This window comes from Mus caroli, unplaced genomic scaffold, assembly GCF_978045245.1.
Source record: "Mus caroli unplaced genomic scaffold, Mus_caroli_1 scaffold_10, whole genome shotgun sequence".
NCBI classification, from domain to species: Eukaryota; Metazoa; Chordata; class Mammalia; order Rodentia; family Muridae; genus Mus; species Mus caroli.
Window position 1 is genome coordinate 93,521,150 of NW_028227265.1, and position 22,102 is coordinate 93,543,251.

Genomic DNA, 22,102 nt, shown 5'->3' on the forward strand with positions numbered 1-22,102 from the left:
CTTCCAGAGAACCCAAGTTCAATTCCTAGCATCCACACGGCAGTTCACAACAACTGTCTGTGACTGGAGTTACAGACTCTCAACTCAGAACAACTTGAAAACTCCAGGTCTAGGCTATCTGACAGTATATTCTGGCCTTTGTGGATACCTACACACACACACATGCATACACACACATAGACACACACATGTGTGTCTACACGCATGCACAAATAAAAATTTCAAACTAAATCATCCCTTTTTTTGTAGTCAACAAGTTCTACTACTAAAGCAGCAGGGCCAAACTACTCACGTAATGACACTATGAAGCAAAACAAACCTTTTTCTTCATAAGTTGTTACCTCAGAATTTTATTTTATTGCAGTACTATTGAGAGTGGATTATCATACCAGGATTGACAACGAAGACACCCAAACGTCAGTGGCAAAAACCCTAAGATGCGCCATCCTTCTACAGATTTCTAGTTCCAGCCTTTGCTCTCGAAAGGCCCCTGTGTTACGCCCCTTAGCACACTCCATTTCTTTTCAGTTTTTCCAAAGGTTTATCATATTAAATAATCTAACACACTGAGATGTCATGTCTCTCTTTTCTTATTTTTATATAATTCCTCGGTGCTCATCAGCATAGGAAAGCCCTGATGGGGATGTGTAAAGCAGTTTGTATTGGTGTGTGATGTGCAAAGGTTCTTCATTGAAAGCAACTCTCTCAGGCTTTTGGAACTCTGGCTGCCCCAGGTCTGCAGCTGTTAAGGGTCCATCCATGTTCTCTGAAGCACTTGGCAATGACAGGAACACTCAAGGAAATGAGGGATTTAGAATCTGGCCTCGATCAGCCAACTTTCCTTACTTCGAGGGCTTGAGACAAGGGGTAAACTTTTTCCAACAGTGAAGATAAACCGAACTCCTTTTTCGTTGTTGTTGCAGCGTTTCGAAATGTAAACAGACAAGCAGGTCACTCATAACATTCCAAGGAAACAGGAAATTCGGAGTTCACACACTGTAAAAATGACTAAAGCAAGAAGAAAATTAACCCAAAGGAAACCATGGGAATGTTGGGATATCAAAAAGATCAGGAGACTTTCATCTTGGGAACATCTTTTTTTTTTTTTTTTTTTTTTTTTTTTTTTTTTTTTTTTTTTTTTTAGGTTTTTCGAGACAGGGTTTCTCTGTATAGCCCTGGCTGTCCTGGCACTCACTTTGTAGACCAGGCTGGCCTCCAACTCAGAAATCCACCTGCCTCTGCCTCCCGAGTGCTGGGATTAAAGGCGTGCGCCACCACGCCCGGCTATCTTGGGAACATCTTACTCATCCTATCGCTTGTGTACAGTAGAAGAAGAAGGAGAAGAAGAAGGAGGAGGAGAAGAAAAAGAAGAAGAAGAAGAAGAAGAAGAAGAAGAAGAAGAAGAAGAAGAAGAAGAAGAAGAAGAAGAAGAAGAAGAAAGAAGAAAGAAGAAAGAAGAAAGAAGAAAGAAGAAAGAAGAAAGAAGAAAGAAGAAAGAAGAAAGAAGAAAGAAGAAAGAAGAAAGAAGAAAGAAGAAAGAAGAAAGAAAGAAGAAAGAAGAAAGAAGAAAGAAGAAAGAAGAAAGAAGAAAAAGAAGAAGAAGAAGAAGAAGAAGAAGAAGAAGAAGAAGAAGAAGAAGAAGAAGAAGAAGAAGAAGAAGAAGAAGAAGCAGCAGCTAAATTTCCAGAGGCAACTAGCCAGCTAGCAAGGCAGAATAAGGGTAGAATGGCTGGCTTAGGAGTTTCTTGTTCAGACATTCATGGTTGTTGTTTCATTTTAGCCAAACTCCTGCACAAATACTGTGGGACTTGAGTCACTTTGAGGGCCTCAGATTGGCATCTGAGGGAGGCCTTTACAACATGGGTTGGCTGGTACTGTCCCCAAACTCTCAATTTTGAATAAATGACCCCTGTAAGCAGTTTGGCCTGAGGTCTAGTTGCCTCTCACAGGACTTGTACCCATTCAAAGGCCAGAAATGCATCATGGGTGATTCTTAAATGATGAAATTCCTTGAGCAGATTATCCCAGGGAGTAAGAAGCAGACTTCCTAGGCTTCCTTCACCTGTTTGCCTTCATGAACTTTCTAGTCTTCTCTCATTCTACGACTATTTAGTGTCCAGAAAAGGACAGACGGAGACAAGATCCAGCAGCACTGGGAGTGGTGCCTGTCATGTAAAACAGAACTCTCATTTAACCAAGTAAAGAATGGAGAAGCGGGGCAGGAAGCAAAGGCAGAGAGACCAGGTCCTTCCCAGGATTCAACCCACATCCTCTGCACAGATCATGGGCTTTGTCCCATTGCAATGGAGAGCAATGTAAAAATCACAGCGGGAATATTACCAGGAGGGTGGTAAGGCAAGGCTTGGAAAGCCAGACACCACCAGGAAAGTGAGACATCAGAAAGACTGTCACAGTGTGATGGGTGATGACTAGGCAGCCTTGGGGCCTACAGATTGAGAGACAGATTTACCAAAGAGAAGGCTCTCTATACAGGTTAGGGACATTCCTTTTTTTTTGAAGATAGCCCATTCAGAAAGTGATTTTGATATGTAAGTGCCTCGAGTCTATCAAATCAGATGTCATTGTCACGTAAAGGACTTTCAAGATGCTGAATCCCAACGTCTTTCAGAAAAAAAGCAACCTCAAGAGAGGCTAGAACTGCATCAAGGTGTCAAACAAGAACAATAAGCAGGCTGGAAACCCTAAACAAGGAAAATAAGCAAGTTGATTTCAGCCATCTCTTTTTGGGTGGCCCACCATAAAAGTGACCAGGTGTCACTCACACCTCTGATCTCACCAAGAAGACCCCAGCCAGTATTAACCAGCACTGTCATTTCTGCTTGATCCCCCAAGTCTCCCAAACGGAGAGCTTTCACTGACCTACATGCATAACTACCCAGCTAGCTAAGTCTGCCAGGATCTAACTTGCAATGTATGGCTGGTTCAAGTATTAGCAATGCCCCATCTGCCTATTAACCAATGATGAATCAAAAATATCCTGAACTGAATCTTTACTTCCTGTTGGTATTCACTAAGCAACATAGTGTAACACGTGTTTATGTGTCATATATAATGTGTTAGATATTATACATAACACCAGATGATTTAATTGTATGGGAAGAGGAGCATAGAGTCTATGCATCACTCCATGACACTGTAGGACATGAGCATCAGTGCCTGCTGATATTTGAAAGAAGGTCTGTTCCCCACAGATACCCAGGAAGAGTACCTTCACTGCAGTCCGTGGACAGTTGTTAGCTGAAGCAGGTTGGTTGATATGATCCACATTTTCTCCATTATTATTTTATTTAATCCCTGCCATGAAAGATTGAAAGCATTATCATACTTTACAAACAAGAGAAACAAAGAATTACCGGATTAGGTCACCCAGTGTTTGCTAGAAGGTTAATCACACAGAACAAAACTTAGGAGCAGAGCCAGGTATGTGGTAAGCCTCTATGGCTGCTAGCTATTGTTCATTGGATTATAATACTAGGGGTCATGTCTTGTATCAGGTAACCACATAGACTTTAATGTCACAGGGTCTCTGGTATCAACCAATCATTTGGATCGGCAGTGTGGCTTCAAGGAATTCATTAGGTCACCTCCATCTCTGTATGCACCTATAAGAACAGAGATGGCAAGGCAGAATCAGAACCCACAGTAAACACTGAGTAGTGTTGTCACTTCTAAATGTCTTCTTTCTCTCTTAGTTTAAACCATGCCTTTAAAGTAAACTGCATATACCTTTACAATAACTATTTATCAAGATCAATATGACCTACACTTAGATGTCAGGACCCCATAAGCAACCCAGTTAAAGCCCATCAGCTTGTTTTCTCCTACAGATGTTCTAAAATTTAACAATATGGACCCCATACCGTATCTAGAGAATCATTCAACAAACATGTATTTGTTTAAAACGTCTCAAAGGGAAAGCCACAAAAATGTTAACTTTCTCCTTTTGCCTTAGGTGCTTAGATGATGTGACTATGGTATCTCCAAGGGAACAGACAAGAGCAATCACTTCAGTGAGATATGATGCCATAGAGATGCCACTGAGGCCCAGGGACAGAGGTGCCACTTGAACTGAGTGTTGAAGGATGATGGCGGGGATGGGGGTGGAATCATTCCTGGTAGGATAACCTTGGGGAGGCAGGTAGCCTGGGAGAGCTGGGAGGGTGGGTATGAGCAGGAAGGACCACATAGCTAGCTAGAAGGGAGACAGAGTAGCATCTGGGAAGGCATTGGTGAGCCTAAAAAGTACTTTCTTTCCCCCCAACCATCTGAGGATTTTGAATGTCACCTAAGGCACTGGGAAGTTTCAGAACACTCTGAGGGTAAGGGGCAATGCCATTAGATGTGACTTCTTAAGGGGAAACGTGACATGGAGGCTGGAAATGGCCAGAAGGATGGAGGCAGACCCAGCAGTTTGGCATCCCCTGCAAGAGAATCCCAAGAGACCATGGATGGGCTGAGATGGAAGAGTTAAATATGGTGTAGACAGAGCACTTGCCCAGCATGAGGAAACCCTGAGGTCAATCCCAAGTGATGTTCTGCAGGCAGGCAGGTCTGGAGGAGAAGCAGGTTTGAGAATAGGAAAGTACAGACAGTTGGACTATGGATCCATATCTGATGCCTAGATGTTTCTGTCTCATGAGCCATGGAAAGATGGGAGAAGAGGTCCTTAAGGAAGCCTGGTATGAGGCATCAATTTGTGGATGAAGGTTGTCATATCCGTGGATGATAAGGAACCATCCTGGCCCTAGAGAGAATATAATGCCAGTCCTGTGCTGTCGTCTCAGCCTGGAGTGCTGGCATATGACTGGAAATTACCTTTTAAAAAATGATTACAGACTTGAAATTCGACCAACAATGGAGAATTGCAAGCTTGTACATCCACTCTGGAAATCAGTCTGGCAGTTCCTCAGAAAATTGGACATAGTACTATCAGAGGATCCCGCAATACCTCTCCTGGGCAGAAGATGTTCCAACCGGTAAGAAGGACACATGCTCCACTATGCTCATAGCAGCCTTATTTATAATAGCCAGAAGCTGGAAAGAACCCAGATGCCCCTCAATAGAGGAATGGATACAGAAAATGTGGTACATTTACACAATGGAGTACTACTCAGCTATTAAAAAGAATGAATTTATGAAATTCCTAGCCAAATGGATGGACCTGGAGGGCATCATCCTGAGTGAGGTAACCCAATCACAAAAGAACTCACATGATATGTACTCACTGATAAGTGGATATTAGCCCAGAAACTTAGAATACCCAATATATAAGATACAATTTTCAAAACACATGAAACTCAAGAAGAATGAAGACCAAAGTGTGGACACTTTGCCCCTTCTGAGAATTGGGAACAAAACACCCATGGAAGGAGTTACAGAGACAAAGATTGGAGCTGAGACGAAAGAATTGACCATCTAGAGACTGCCACATCTGGGGATCCATCTCATAATCAGCTTCCAAACGCTGACACCATTGCATACACTAGCAAGATTTTGCTGAAAGGACCCAGATATAGCTGTCTCTTGTGAGGCTATTCCGGGGCCTAGCAAGAACAGAAGTGGATGCTCACAGTCAGCTATTGGATGGATCACAGGGCCCCCAATGGAGGAGCTAGAGAAAGTATCCAAGGAGCTAAAGGGATCTGCAATGCTATAGGTGGAACAACAATATGAACTAACCAGTACCCCGGAGCTCGTGTCTCTAGCTGCACATGTAGCAGAAGATGGCCTAGTCTGCCATCAGTGGAAAGAGAGGCCCATTGGTCTTGCAAACTTTATATGCCTCAGTACAGGGGAACACCAGGGCCAAGAAGTGGGAGTGGGTGGGTGGGGGAGTGGGTGAGGGAGCATGTGGGGGACTTTTGGGATAGCATTGGAAATGTAAATGAAATAAATACCTAATAAAAATGATTACAGAGTCATAAGATAGGGAAATGGGTCATTAATAATCACTGAGAACCTGTGGGGTTTTTTTTCCCCTTAACTTAATATTTAAACTCATGAACTCTCTACCCTACTGGAAACGATGACCTTTGTTTATGGATTCTGTCTGTCTTAGTCAGGGTTTCTATTCCTGCACAAAACATCACGACCAAGAAGCAAGTTGGGGAGGAAAGGTTACATTTCCACACTGCTGTTCATCACCAAAGGAAGTCAGGACCGGAACTCACACAGGGCAGAAACTTGGGGGCAGGAGCTGATGCATGGAGGGGTGCTGCTTATTGGCTTGCTTCCCCTGGCTTGCTCAGCTTGTTTTCTTACAGCATCCAGGACTACCAGCCCAGGGATGGCACCACCCACAAGGGGCTTGGCCCTCCTCCATTGATCACTAATTGAGAAAATGCCTTACAGCTGAATCTCATGGAGGCATTTCCTCAAGGGAGGCTCCTTTCTCTGTGATAACTCCAGCGTGGATCAAGTTGACACACAAAACCAGCCCGTATATAAAGCAACTGAGGGCAGAAATAGAGTGGAAATAAAGAGTGGATGTGTGAGTGTGTGTGTGTGTGTTGCGGTGGTATCATTAAGTGTGTACATCCATGAAGCAAAGCATTGAAGTATACTGTTTGCCCACAGCCCGTGATTCACAGAGTGAGTGTGTGAAAGGAGTTACTTACCCCAGTATCTCAGGACGCAAAGGTAAAACCAAGGAATGACCAAAGGGGCCAGTTCAAGAGCAAGCCCCAGCAGTACAGCTGCCAATGGGCTGAAGGTGGCTGCTGATTGTGTAAAGAGCAGCAAGTGCTCCCAGTGTCCAGTCTCTGGCTTTTCTCTGGGAACACAGGCTTCCTTTGGCAGCTGCATAACTTTGTAAAGGTTTATTTTTATTTTTAATTACATATATATGCCTGTGTGTGGATCGGTGGATGTGGATGTGGGCATATATGGTTTGCACATACTCTGAGCGTGCATAATTGGAATAGCTTAATCAATGCATTTTAACAGGCAGAGATTCAGTTTGTTTGTTTGTTTGTTTGTTTGTTTTCCAAAGGGTGAAGTCTCTGGGATTAAACAACAAACAAAAGTCAGAGCTGACTGTGTGCTCTCAGCCCTGACTCACTGTCCCTGTGAGGGAATTGGGTACCACCCAGCAATGCCACAGGCATCCCCTGTGGTCAACCAGAGAGTCTAACATGTCCCAACACTGCCGTGAGAAAGGTGAGTGGAAAAATTTTAAAGCCTACCTAGCTCACTCTAGGCAATCCTCCCAGAGAAAAGTTGCTCCAAGCAGTCCCTCAGGGCAAGCTCTGTTTTGTAGGGTTGTTCAGTCTTAGCGTTCAGCTCTTGCTTTGGTTTTAGTTCTGGTCTGGTCCTGCTACAAGTCCTGTAACTTTTCTAAAGGCAAACGTTACACACTCCTTTCTCCACCCCCCACCCCCTGCCCCCAATACCTGACATGGTAGCTGGCATATTTTTAGAGTTTTGTAAATTCGAGGACCAGGATGCAGAAACCCGGCTGTGATGTGAGCCTTCTCTGAAGGATAAAGAAAGAAACGTTCGTTATTAGCTGCCTTGAACATTTCCAGTCTAGGCCTACTAAAGAAGAAACTTTTTTCTCTTCGTGAGACAGTGCCTTAGCCCATTCCCTGTTGCTGCGATAGTATGCTTGAGACTGGCTGATTTATAGAAAGCCCAAGGGTGGTGCTGAATCTTGTCAACAGGACAGAATGCCGACATACTGAGGAGACAGTGGGGTACACAGTAGGGGGTGTCTGGGAGTCTCCAGAGATTCACCCAAGGGGATGAAGTCAAACTCCCTGAATATAAGCAGAACCATCAAAGGTTGGGAACCCGAATGGAATCAAAGCTGAAGAAGAAAATGCTAGCACAGCCTTTCTGGCTTCTGCTCCTTAGCTGTGGAAGATGTGAGCTGCTGTCCTTCCCTGCTGTGACAGACAGCAGCTTCCAGAACCATGAGTGAAAATGCTTCTTTCTCCCTTCGGGCACTTATGTCGAGGGGGATGGAAAAGTAGAACTGACACAAAATGTTTGGTTTGGGAGACTGGGGACTGGAGGCTGGAGACTGGAGGGTGGGGGCTGGAGGCTGGAGACTGGAGGCTGGAGGCTGGAGGCTGGAGACTGGAGTGGAGGCTAGGAGCTGGAGGCTGGAGACTGGGGGCTGAAGGCTGGAGACTGGAGGGTAGAGGGTGGAGACTGGAGGCTGAAGGGTGGGAACTAGGGGTTGGAGACTAGAGGCTGGAGACTGGGGGCTGGAGATTGGAGGCTGGAGACTGGAGGGTGGAGGCTAGAAGCTAGAAGCTGGGGACTGAAGGGTGGGGGCTGGGAGCTGGGGGCTGGGGGTTGGAGGCTGGAGGCCGGGCAGTCCGAGAGCGTGTACTAGCATTCGCCTGGTTTTAGGTAAAGAGGCGAGAGCAGAAGAGAGAGGACCCAAACTCCCATATGACTGGGCCAATCCTGTGAGAAAGGCATTAATCTGTCTCAAATGGGGGCTCTAGACCATGCCAGAAACACCTTACATACACTAAACTCACCTCCCAACCGGGCCACACTGAAGTATTAAAGTCCTGACTTTTCTTCAAACCCTACCAGTGAGGCTGTTGAGGTTGTTCAGTGGGCCAAGTGCCTTGCTCCGTGACTGGGAGGACAAGAGTTTAGATCTCCAGCATCCACATAAAAAGCCTCGCTTGGCAGCACAGGCCTGCAATCTCAGGAGGTGACAGCATAGGCCTGCCATTTCAGGAGGTGACAGCATAGGCCTGCCATCTCAGGAGGTGACAGCATAGGCCTGCCATCTCAGGAGGTGAAACAAGAGCATCCTTGGGGCTCTCAGACCCACCCATCTAACTCCATAGGCAGACTCTGGATTCAGTGAAGAGGTTCGCCTATAATTCCAACTTCAGAGAGAAGAGATGGGAATCAGACAGAGTGAGCTAGATAGCTGGACCAGCCGTATCAGCAAGCTCTGAGTTTAACTGAGGGACTAGATCTCACTGAAGGAGGTAGAACACTGATGGCAGATCATCTTGGGGCCTTCACAGTAGAAGCACCTATGTGTACACACACACACACACACACACACACACACACACGGCTGGGTAAGGGTGGGGGTACTAGTGAGAAGGCTCAGCAGGAAAAGGCACTTGCTACCCAGCCTCACCTGAGTTGTATTTCTGGAACTCACAGGTTGGGAAGGGAGAATTAACTCCTGGGACTTGTCCTGTAACCTCCACACATGTGTGGTAGTATGTGTGACCCAAACATATATGCATGCACACAAAGCAAATAAATAAATAAATGTAGTAAAAACTTGTCTTAATTAAAAATAAGGTGGATTTCTGACCCTCTGTACTTCTCCCCTGTCTCCCCCCCCCCCACCTCCCAGATGCCTCCCTCCCTCCCTCTACCAACTGTGATTATTTTCTTCCACCTTCTGAGTAGGACTGAAGCCTTCACACTTTGGTCTTCTTCCTCCTTAAGCTTCATATGGTCTGTGAGTTGTATCCTGGGTATTCAGAGGCATCAATGGGAGGGGAGCCCCTAGTCCTGTGGAAGCTCAATGACCCAGGATAGGGGAATGGAAGGTGCAGGAATCGGGGAGGGAACTGGATTCTAAATATCTTGGGCCCTGCAAGACAAGATCTAAACGTGGGTTTACTCCAGAGATAAGAGGAACGGAGCCAGGAGAGAATTTTGAATTAGAAGGATTTTAAGAGCGTCTCTGTTGGATGTTCCTCCTCTTTCATCCTCTTTTCTTTCGAAATCCAAAGGCTTCAACTACAAACGTACATTCCTCCCTGCCCAGAATTAAGATTCCATTTATGTGTGGCTTTAATGAAGCTATAAGCCTTCCAGTCTCAGCTTCCCCAGTAGGAAGCCGGCAGTTGATTTTGTGGTTGATTTGACAGTTGATTTGTTTGGTTGGCTGTGGGATAAGGTACTAGCCCTGTGTGTCCATGCAGGTGTATTATATCTTAACTCATTCCCTTTTTCACTCTAGCCTTTAAAAACCTTTTTCACTCTAGCCTTTAAAAACCAATAAACAACAGAGTCAAAGGTTTAGCTTCCACTACACCCTGTGTCTAGCCTTAGCTTCAAGCTTAACAAAGAAAAAGTTACAAAGTCCCAAGATCCTATTTCACTTAGAATGCAGAGCTCAAAAATAGAAAACTAAGCTCAAAGATTTTTTGTTTTGTTTTGTTTTGTTTTTGAGACAGGGTTTCTCTGTATAGTCCTGGCTGTCCTGGAACTCACTTTGTAGACCAGTCTGGCCTCGAACTCAGAAATCCACCTGCTGCCTCCTGAGTGCTGGGATTAAAGGCGTGCACCACCACACCCAGCTTACAATAAATGTTTTTAAACACATTTTTAAAATGAATTTTTATTAAATAAATTTTTAAAAATCTCTGAACTTAGCCGGGTGTGGTGACACATTCCTTTAATCCCAGCACTCGGGAGGCAGAGGCAGGCAAATTTCAAAAAACAAAAACAAAAAACAAAACAAAACAAAAAACATTTATTGTGTGTCTTCCTGTCTGTCTATCTATGTAAGTATGATGTAGTATGGTACATGTATGACAGTTAAAAGACAACTTACTGGAGTCAGTTTTCTTGTTCTACCAGGTAGGCCAAACTCAGGCCTTCAGGCTTGGCTCCCTTCTTCACTGAACCATTCCACTGGTTCCTTAAGCTACTTTGAGACAGCTACCTTTAAACTCGTCAACCACCCCAGACATCAGTGTGTGCTGGACAGGAAACATATGGCTTGCAATTTCCTAAGCACCCTGTTTCCTGACACTGGGCTTCCTGAGCAAAAACCCTTTCCTACCCTTTCATCTCTGTCATTTTGCAAATCTGGGACAGTGGCCAGTGTCCATTTGGTTGCAGTAATGAAGGGAGAAAAGACCGTATAAAGTGTGGATCTACCAGCAAACGATTACAATTTGGCCTTTATCTCTTACACTGTACAAAAATAACTCAAAATGGATCAAAGATTTGGCTGGAAGACCCATAACCCTGAAATGACTAAAGAAAAACATATGGGGATATTTCTCTGGATAGGACCCCAAAGGCACAGGAAACAAAAAATCACAAATTGACAAACGGGATAGTACATTAAAATAAAAACCGTCTGCGCAGCAAAGGAAAACAACAAACAGAGCAAAGACTCAGCCTACAGGACAGGAGAACGCCCTTGGCCAGCCATTTGTCTGATAGACAGCTAATATCTAGAACGTTTAAAGAATTAAAAGATAGCAGCAATAGAAGCAAGCAATCCGATGGAAGAATAGATCAATGATTTGAAAAGACCCTACAAAAGAAGAAACACAAGTGACCAATAAATATCTGAAAAATGTTCAGCCATTATGAAAACTGAAATTACGCTACAAGAAGAGACTAGGGATATCACTCGCTGGTAGGGCATTTCCTTAGCAGTCACAAGGCCCTGGGCTAGCTCCATCCCACCCCAGTTAGTTGGGCTACTGTATAAGACTAAAGTAAATAGCAAATGCTGGTGACTATGTCCACGCTGAGAAACGCTACGTACTTGGCAGAAATGTAAATTAGTAGAGGAATTATGAAAAATAATACAAAGGTTCCTCCAGCCCACACGCCACTGTTACTTGATGTTAACATAACACATAGCCATGCCTTTCATAAATATGAAATGCTGACGGTTGGAGCTAAGAGAACATAATGCTTGGGAAGGTCACAGGGAACCAGGGCTATGGGACTGTATGGAGTTCCTTCATCTGTCTGAACCTTTTGGGTTTTTGTCAAGGAACATGAGGGAGAAAAATGTCACCTTAGCCAGACAGTGCTGGTGCACACTGTCAATCCCAGCACTCAGGGGGCAGAGGCAGGTGGATCTCTGGGTTCAAGGCCAGTATGATCTACAGAGAGAATTCTAGGACAGACAGGGCTTCACAGAAAAACCCTGTCTTGAAAAACACTGAGACAGAGACAGAGACAGCTTGAGGACATAAATTGGGGTGAGTCAGAAAGGACTTCAGGTACACAGCTCTGCAGAAAGGCTCAGGAAAACCACGAGTTTTTGTTCTTACAAATGTGGGAATTGCTGGAATATTTTTGTGGGGTGGTGGATAGGAGCTTTGACAGCCTTCCAGGATGAAATCACCTCTGGCCTTCTCTGTAGAAATAAAGGTCTCACTTGTTCCTGGCTAGGGTGGACCACACTGTTTCCTGAAAGAAAAAAAAAAAAATTCTTGGCCGTGCCTACACATCCAGCCCTCCTTGTCCACACAGCCTACTATGGGTAAGTCGCCCCTCAGTGAGTAGCACAAAACACGGTCTGTCTTGAGGGCTGATCGAGGCGGAGTCTCCCGAGAGACCTCCTTTCAGAATCTCACTCCGTTTTCCTTTCCTGCTGCTTCGGCTTCCTTCTTTGGATATAGCCAGATGTCAGAAAAAAGTAAACGCTGAGATGCTTAATGACTTAGGTTCTAAATGAAGGAAGACTCAACACATTTTCATCAGAGATGCTAGGAGAGCAGGGGCAGGGAGCAGCTGCTTATGCATTTGGTCTGTTATGCAGAGAACAAGCCCCCAGATCCCACGTTCAGCCAGGCCAGAGACAGCAGCAGTGCACATACATTCGAATGTGTGCATATACACACCCATACTCTCATGCCTTTTTTTTTAATCTCCATATCAGCTGCTTGTATGATATTGTTTCTTTGACTTTGTTGCCCTACCCTGCTAGACTCTTTCCTCCTGATTTTTAAAAATATTTATTTGGATTTATGTATATGAGTGTGTGTATGTATGTTTGTATCTTAGGGTTTCTATTCCTGGACAAAACATAACCAAGAAGCAAGTGGGGGAGGAAAGGGTTTATTCAGCTTACTCTTCCACACTGCTGTTCATCACCAAAGGAAGTCAGGACTGGAACTCAAGCAGGTCAGGAAGCAAGAGCTGATGCAGAGGCCATGGAGGGATGTTCCTTACTGGCTTGCTTCTCCTGGCTTGCTCAGCCTGCTCTCTTATAGAACCAAGACTACCAGCCCAGGGATGGCACCACCCACAAGGGGACCTTCCTCCTTGATCACTAATTGAGAAAATGCCCCACAGCTGGATCTCATGGAGGCATTTCTTCAACAGAAGCTCCTTTCTCTGTGATAACTCCAACCTGTGTCAAGTTGACACACAGAACCAGCCAGTACAGTATGTATGTATGTATGTATGTATGTATGTATGCATATGTATGCACTACAGTGTCTAAAGAACTCAGAAGAGGGTGTCAGATCTCTGGGACTGCAGCTACTGACAATTGAGAACCTCCCAGTAGGTTCTGGGAACTTATCTCAGATCCTCTGAAAGAGCAACCAGTGCTCTTAACTGCAGAGCCATCTCTCCAGCCCTCTTTTGATTTTTACTTCTGCTTTGCTCTACGCTGTCGTGAAGCCCTTTCTGGAAATGGAAAAGGCCCAGGCAAAGTGTTTGAACCATTCAGTGTCAAAGTCTCATCACCCAAGCTGAAAGTCAGCCAGACTCTTCTGTCCCTTATGACGGTGGTCCTCGCCTTCCTCGCTCCCAGCCTTTTATACAGTTCCGCATGCTGTGCTGACTCCCAACCATAAAATTATTTTCATTGCTACTATATAACTATAATTTTGCTACTGTTATGAGTTGCAGTGTAAATATCTGTGTCTTCTGATGGTCTTAGGTGGCCCCTGTGAAAGGATTGTTTGACTCACCCCCCACTCCCCAAAGGGATCATGACCCACAGGTCAAGACCCTCTCTCTGCCTTATGCCTTCTGAACACAATCGCTAAGTGTACTGGCTGCATTTGTGTCAACTCCACACAAAGTAGAGTCATCAGAGAGGAAGGAGCCTCCGTTGAGGAAATGCCTCCATGAGATGCAGCTGTAAGGCATTTTCTCAATTAGTGATCAAGAGGGGAGGGCCCAGCCCTTTGTGGGTGGTGCCATCCCTGGGCTGGTGGTCCTGGGTTCTCTAAGAAAGCAAGCTGAACAAGGAAGTAAGCAGCATCCCTCCATGGCCTCTGTGTCAGCTCCTGCCTCCAGGATCCAGCCTTGTTTGAGTTCCTGCCCTGACTTCCTCCAGTGATAAACTATGATTTGCAAGTATAAGCTGAGTAAACCCTTTCTTCCCCAACTTGCTTTTTGCTCGCAGTGGTATGGTCACAGCAGTAGAAACCTTAACTGCAACACTAAGTAACAGTGTATCTGTTGAAAATCGCCAGCTCTCAATGACCACAACACTGTACAAATTCGTACAACCCAGAGTGCACTGGAGGGAAAAGTTTGTTGAATGAATAACAGAAACTCTAGAAAGAAACTGAATTTAGCTGCACAGGTTGGAGAATGTCTGAGTAATAATCACCCAAGTTCGCAGTTTCCTGACCCCAGTAACTGATTTAGGTTTGTCTTTACCTTGGATGAGCCCATGGAGGAAATGGAACATACTGCAGATTGGGAGTTAGTAAGCATTAGTTACAAAGGGGCACACGGCGGATATTTGTCCTTTGACCCCATCCAGCTGGTCACCACTAAACCTATGACTACTCTGGTTATCTGTGGATTCTTCTCTTGCAAATGAGCTTGCTCACTAAAATGTATTTCTTTTGTTTTTTGGGTTTTTTGGGGGGTTTGTTTTGTTTTGTTTGTTTGTTTGTTTGTTTTTTCAAGACAGGGTTTCTCTGTGTAGCCCTGGCTATCCTGGAACTCACTATGTAGACCAGGCTGGCCTCAAACTCAGAAATCCACCTGCCTCTGCCTCCCAAGTGCTGGGATTAAAGGTGTGCGCCACCGCGCCCAGCTAAAATGTATTTTTAAGCCCCTTTATTAACACCCAAGGCTGAAGAGATGGCTCAGCAGTTAAGAGAACTTAACTGATCTGTCAAAGGACCTGGGATCAATTCCCAGCAAGCCCATGGCAGCTCACGACTGTCCATAAGTCCAGTTTCAGGGATTCTGATGTCCTCTTTGGACCTTAGTAGAAACCAGGCACCTACATGCAAACAAAACACTCAGACACATAAAATAAAAATAATACATCTTTAAAAATTAATAAAGGCTTCTTGACAGGCATCAGAGGGTGTGATGTGGGAAGCGGTGACAACTTTCAGATTCCTGACTTCCACGCTTCTAGCTTACTTATTATAAGTAAGTGCCGTTTTCATATGTAACTGTTTCTCTTTAGTGCCTTTTGAATTTTATTTTTTTGGCATTTCTGGTTTTTGTTAGGATGATCTTTCCCCCCCACCCCACCCCATGGCCACCCTCTACACACCCAGCTAGGAAATGCTGCCTAGTGACCCATGAAGACTGTTACTATGACATGAAAGACTAAGACTATTACTATGACACACCTCGTGGACAAAATCTGAGTTTTGGGTGCTACCGGGCACAAACCTTATGTACTTGGGTTTGTTCTTATTTTTGAGACAGAAACTCACGTTGGCCAGGCTGGTCTTGAACTTGCTATACAGTTAGTTGAAGATGGCCTTAAACTCCTGATCTTTCTGATCCCACATCCCCAATCCTGGTATGCAACGCCAAACCTGCCTGAGTCTCAGTCAACCATGCATGTTAAGGGGCATGTCTTCAAATAGAAGCGCACATAAAATAGAGCTATATAGCTGATAGCTAGGTGGCAGTGGCACGAGCCTTTAATCCCAGTGTAGAGGAATATCTCTGTGAGTTCAAGGCCAGCCTGGTCTAAAGAGCTAGTTCTAGAGCTATAAAAAGATATTCTGTCTCAAAAAACAACAAAGTATAAATTAGCCGGGCAGTGGAGGCACATGCCTTTAGTCCCAGCACTTGGAAGGCAGAGGCAGGTGGATTTCTAGTTCGAGGCCAGCCTGGTCTACAGAGTAAGTTCCAGGACAGCCAGGACTATACAGAGAAACTCTGTCTCAAAAAAAGAAAAAAAAAACAGTATAGATAGATAGATAGATAGATAGATAGATAGATAGATAGATATAGATATTTGACAAAATTATGACATAAGAAACTAACATTTTATTTTCCCTAGCACAGTGTTCAGCATTTAGACATCCCATATTCATAATAACTTCACAGAATAAAGCTACCTTGGATAACAAGAGCTATTTGAAGATCATGCTATAGTTGCAGAGAGAAGGCACCTTACATAGTACCAAAGTGGTTGACACGGCTTGATTTAGACTGGGCCCCACTGCTGGCCAGTTCTAACTGAACCACCTCTTTACAAGAAGTCAGATGATGGCTCAGGAGAGAGAGCCACCATCTTGCATGAGTTCAGGCAGCTGGGCTTGGGGACCAGTGCTTTCTAATTGTTGGCCATTTTGTTTGAGGCGATTTTCCAGAGCCTCTTACAACAGTCCTGTTTCACTTAATGATCCATCTGAGATATTCCTTAGGCAGTTCCATCACTGTGCTGAGGCACGGACAGGTCATGCCAGGGGAATTCTTTTTGCAGTGAAGAGATGTGACTAACCAGATATGTGTAAGGCCAGTACTAAGACAGCACAGTATGCCATCTGACACCAGCCACCTTTGTCTTTAGAATACACTCTGAAATATGAACAGAAAAATATAGTGCAGGCAGATTCATGGACCAGCAACACTGTTACAGTTGCCACGCCTTCTGTGTTGTGTGTGTATTTCTACACAGATGGCGACACAGTAGTCCCACTTATATCAGCATCACTCCAATTTATTGTGCTACAATGACAAGGTGGCTGTGATGTCACTAGGCTATAGGGTTCATTATACATTCTTTCCAGACCACAGCCTTATATGTGGTCTACTGCAGACCCAAACATCATCACGAGACATGTGATGATAAAACAGAAAGAACCACGCCAACTAACCAAGGCAAAATGGCTGCCAGAAGAGGTTCAGCAGGTGGGGCTGTCTGCATCAGTCTCTGCTACTCTTCCTATGCCAGGTCAGCCATGTGACCTTCACTGCTGGGGTTCCTTTGACAGTGTCCAAACTTCAGAGAGAGAAAGTTGATGCTGACAAATTTCTCTTCTCCCCAGCCTTTTTGCCATTTTTAGAGGTTGCAAATGAGCAGTGATTTAAGAAAACAATATGATCCACAACAAGAACAAAAGAATCAAGATTTCCTAAGACCTGTAGCCTCAGGTCTGGGACTTGTAGGTCACTGGTGACAAAGAGCTTGCCTAAAGTGCACAAGGCCTGAGATTTTATCTCCAAGGGTGGGAGTCGGAATCAAATCTCTAGCCCTGGTTCTGCTGGCTGGCTCAGGACACAGTGGAGCTAGGGAGGTCCCCACCCCCACCCCTGTGCCCCCTGCCTTATTTAGGTTCCTGTCAGTCAGACAATTTTCAAGCAGGGGACAGAAACCTGCTGGTGAGAAACTTCTCAAGTGTCACTGCTTGCAAAAGACCGAAGGAAAACAGAAAAGCTCCGTTTATTATCCTGACAGGAAAAGATAATATCGCTTTGCCCTTTTGGTTTGTTTAAGGTTAGGAACGGAGCATTCCTTGAAAGTTGCCTAAAAAGAGATTCTCAAACGTTGCTTTCCTTCTCATTCAAGAGTGAATCTCATTAATAAAAATTCTGACTAATATAAGAAATGATACGAATGTTCTCAGCTATAAGAGAGGACTAATAACTGACCTGATGTGTTATGTGCCCTCCAAGTTATGTGTCAACCACGTGGGGATGTTCCCCTGTCACTATATCCTCAGTAAACTTTGCTTGAAACATGGGACTTGAGATCACCTAAAAAAAAAAAAATAGGCGACAAAATTAAATCAGCACTTTGACCCCAATAAACTCATAGCACTTAATAGACGTGACCTCACTAGCGTCTACATACTAGAAATCCAACAGGCACGAAACCAGATATCCTCAAATCTTAGTTCTGCAGGCTGTGTGAGGCTTGCCTAAATCATTACAGTCTAAGGATGAATTACCTAGGCTCAGAAAGAGAGGACAGAGCTGGCACGTTCTGCACGCAGGAAGGACTCTGCACGTGGATGGGCGACCTGGTCGGTCTAGCGCAGTTGGGGCCCAGGGGAGTGGGGCGTGTCCGAGCAGCCAGTCCCAGGCGGTTGAGCCGGCCCAGCTGGGAACTCGACCTACGGTGGCCAGGGGCGTGGCGAGCCCTCAGTCACGTAGCTCCGAGCCTTCTTGCAGCGTGGCTCTGCGCTACCAAGGACTGTGGACTTCGCGAGGTCAGCAATTGATGGTGTAGGGATCATCTGGGTTTTCCTAACCACTTTTTATTTGCTCACTTGCTAAAAATTGACAGAAACCATGCACCCGCACATTTATACAAGTTGCACATTTCAAAGCCTAGGGAGTGTCACTGAGGCTGCAGAGTGCTCTGGGACCGGGGATTTCAGTAGCCTTTGGCAGATAAGGAAAAGCTCTAAAAGGATGCGCCGCCCCACCCCTACCCGCAGGCACTACGTTCTTGCCTCACAGCGTCTTACCCTTACCCTTAGCATTTTTTTTTTTTTTCCGTTTCGTAATGTAAGACTTTGAAGCAAAGACCTGGAGAAGTCAATTCATTTCTGCAACCGTGCATATGCTGGTGTCCCTTTGTGTCAATCACTTGCTCAATCGCTTCGGAGTCCCCACCTTCCCCCAACCCCCATCAGAGCTGACTACAGAATGTAGTCTGAAGAAGGTTCGCTTGCCCTGGTGCTTGAAGGCAGCCTTGTTCACTATGGCTGAGTCCAGAAGGTGTGAGCACCCAAAGTTCAGTTCTGTCTATCTCTGCCATCATGACAGCTCAGGGAACTGCCCTCCCGTGTGGTGAAAGGAAATCGCCTCTGTTTGAACTTGGGTCATTCTTTAAGGGCACAACTCTTCAAAATTCTGGCCACACAAACAGGCTTCCAAAGAGGATAATCGAAAGCAGAGCGTGTTAATTCACCCAGGCTGCGCTCCCCACCAGCAGCTGTGTGGGATACCAGTGCTCCATCCCTTCATCATTAAACATGGCGCTGGAGGGACTCTACTTCCCGGGGCACAGTATGAACAATAGGTGTCTGCCAGGTTAAAACTAAGGTTACTGAGTGAGTAGTGCAAGCTTGTAATCTCAGCCGCCGTAGGATAGAAAGTTCAAGGCCAGGGAAGGGAGCGGGGAGGGGGGAAGTACCGGAAGGAGTTCAAGGTTTGTCTGGGTAAATTAGTTAAGTCCATGTCTTAAAAAGAAACTTAAAAGAGTTTAGTGGTGGGTGGCCTGCCTGCCTGTGTAGCATTCCTCAGGCCCTAGTTAGCAAAGGAAAGAAAAGACGCAGGGTGTGGGGGAGGGGGGGAGCGGAGGGGGGAGGGGTGGCTAAGGCTGGTTGTAATATTGTGCAACTCCTTTCCCAACCCCCACCTCGGAGGCCCACACCCCTCAGGGTAGGAGGGCCCATCCCATGTCTGTCCTTTATTAGCTTCCACTGGTTGCTTCCTCTTCCTGGTTCCCTAGGTGTCCTTCATCTCTGCTTCCTGTCACTTCCCTTAGCATCCCTTCCTTGCTGCTGCGTTTTCCTAAATAGTTTGCCCCGGGTGGCTACCACAGCACTGGGGTCCAGCTCTTAGTGGAGGGTAGTTTTCCACTTTGGAGCTACAGCTCTTGAAAACAGGAACTGAGCCTCATTCTGTCAAGGTTTAGCTGATATTTTAAGTTCTGCCTGACTCCTGGAGGCTGGGAACAGATCTGAGAAAGGATGCCGGCTACCCTCTGGAACCCAGAATGGGAAGACAGACAATAAACAAGAGAAAGTAAAAGATGCCCAAGTCTTCCATCTGGGCTGTGAGGAACAATGGGCAGAGAGAGGGGGGTAGGGGTGAGGAGTCAGGCAGCTCTCCCAGGGTCAGGGAAGGCCACACAGGGAGAACTATGCTCTGTCAGCCTGAGGGTAGTGACTGAAGGAACAGTGGGTGTTTGGAGGCCTACCAGCTAAGTGGTGAGTGGCGGGCAGGTTCTGAACCTTCATTGAAAGGATTTGTTGGTGGACCGAGGTGAAGAGTAGGTCACGCCGTCTTTGGCATGAAGAGGAGGGCTGCCCGAGTTGCACATGTCGGGTGTACGGTGGACTGTTTAAACTGTTAGGGAGACTGTGGCTCTGACACACAGCCTAGCATTCAGGGTAGCCATCCAGGATTTGGCATGAGAGCAACGCACACAATGGTGCATGGTAGGATAACGAGAGAAAAGGGCTAGCTGACCAGACTGATCAATCAAAAGAAACACAGTAGCTTGAAAGAGAACCTCAATTACATGATTCATGAATAAGAGACAGGGAAGAAATTTCGAACCTCCCTCTCTCAATTGTATCTTTATTTATTTATTTATTTATTTATTTATTTATTTATTTATTTATTTTTTTGAGAGTGCTCAGCTGGCCAGGACTAATGAACTAGGCTTGTAATCCCGGATACTAGAAGTGCTGAGGCAGGAGGATTATGAATTTGAGGGCTGATTGGGCTATAGAGTGAGCTCAAGGCCAGCCTGAGTAACTTAATGACACTGATTATAGATTAAAGTTTAGAAGGGGCTGAGGATATCCCAGCCCTGAGTTTGGTACCCAGCACCCCACGGGTAGAGTCCTTCTCCTCCTCTGTGTCATCCTCCACATCTTTGCTTTCTTCCTCCTTAGACACGACTGCTCAGTGCCAGTGGCACATCAGTGTCGCTACTTCCTGAAATGACCAGAGACCAAAGACCCTCAGCCCTGGAGATGTTCCCTGATTTGGGGACAATTCCAGACCATTTAGTCTAATTATATGAGGCTCCTTTTTACCCAGTTAAACGTCTATATACACAACCTACAGGGTGAGATGTATTTTGGAATTGTTAAATCATGTGATGGCCCCTTTTTCTTAGGTTTGGTTATATGAGATGATCATATGACCCAAATGAGTGAGAGAATGCAGTTCTTATCTTTTTGTTGCTGGCTTATTTCAATGATCTCAAGTTTCACTGAGGGTGTATCAGAGGTCACAGTCTCCTGCCTTTTTAAGGATGAAAAGTATTTGAGTGTATATATATATGTGTGTGTGTGTGAAAAATTTTATGAATTTATTATATTAGTCACCATCCATTGATGGGACATTGGGTTTGTGCTTCTTCATTTTTACTATCATGAATAACATCTATGTGGTATATACGACTGTCTCTTCAAGACCTTGTCTTTAGTCTCTACCTTAGTTATATAGGGTTTCTCTGTGTAGCCCTCACTGTCCTGGAACTTCCTTTGAAGACCAGGATGGCCTCTAACTCTCCAGTGCTGGGATGGAAGGCTGCAATCGGCCACCACTCAGTTTCAGTCTTTTGAGGACCTCTAAGCTCTATAGCTATATGCTTCTTGCTCAGAAATGGTCCCCTGATTCTGGTCTAGGATACCCTGACTTTTTTATTTTTTTATTTTTTGGTTTTTCGAGACAGGGTTTCTCTGTGTAGCCCTGGCTGTCATGGAACTCACTCTGTAGACCAGGCTGGCCTCGGACTCAGAAATCCACCTGCCTCTGCCTCCTAAGTGCTGCGATTAAAGGCGTGCACCACCACCGCCCGTCTTACTCTTGGTTCTTTGTCTTTCATTTCTCATTCTCCTTCATGAGAACCTCTTCCCCAGCCACCTCCCTCTCCCATCAGTGTTCGCTGTAGCTCAGTGACTGCTCCTGATGGGGCTTCTCTCCCTCTGTGACTTCATCTGTTTCTTCGGTTTAACCTCTCATCTGCATGCTAATTATTCCCAGCCGGTGCACACACCTGCTTGGAGAGCCTGTCATATGTATGTTCACCATCTGTTCTCCTCTGTCTTCTCTCTAACCTGTCTCTCTGTCTTGGTGGATCAACCATTTGTGGGGATTCATTGATAATCTCTCTGACTTCCAGGAAGGTTTGTCCTGTGATGGTTTCAAACAAGGTCTTAGGGGCTGGAGGCAAGTGAGGTTCGTAAACTTCTCTTAGTGGGTCCCCTCAGGTTGGCTGTGTCATACTCCTGAGAGCCACAGATCTCAAGAGGTTGCCATTCCTATGTCTCTTTCTCTTCTTCTCTTTCTCTCTCCCTCCCTTTCCTTCTTTTTCTGTCTTCCTATCTTTAAAGCTAGCTGTAGAAATGTGCTCTACTGCCTTCAACAAATTACAGTAGCACAGATCTATTTTTAAAACTCCGCTCAC

At 45.3% G+C, this 22,102-nt stretch overlaps 1 long non-coding RNA gene across 1 annotated transcript; it reads right to left on the minus strand.

The window, feature by feature from the left end:
* Positions 1 to 347: 347 nt before the first annotated feature.
* LOC110300398 (uncharacterized) lies at positions 348 to 18,123 on the minus strand. The gene is made up of 6 exons (XR_002378566.3): positions 17,895 to 18,123; positions 17,596 to 17,700; positions 12,045 to 12,183; positions 7,206 to 7,495; positions 3,230 to 3,315; positions 348 to 1,008 (listed from the first exon to the last, which is right to left on the minus strand). It is a non-coding gene; the product is annotated as an uncharacterized LOC110300398 (long non-coding RNA).
* Between the last annotated feature and the right edge of the window lie 3,979 nt (positions 18,124 to 22,102).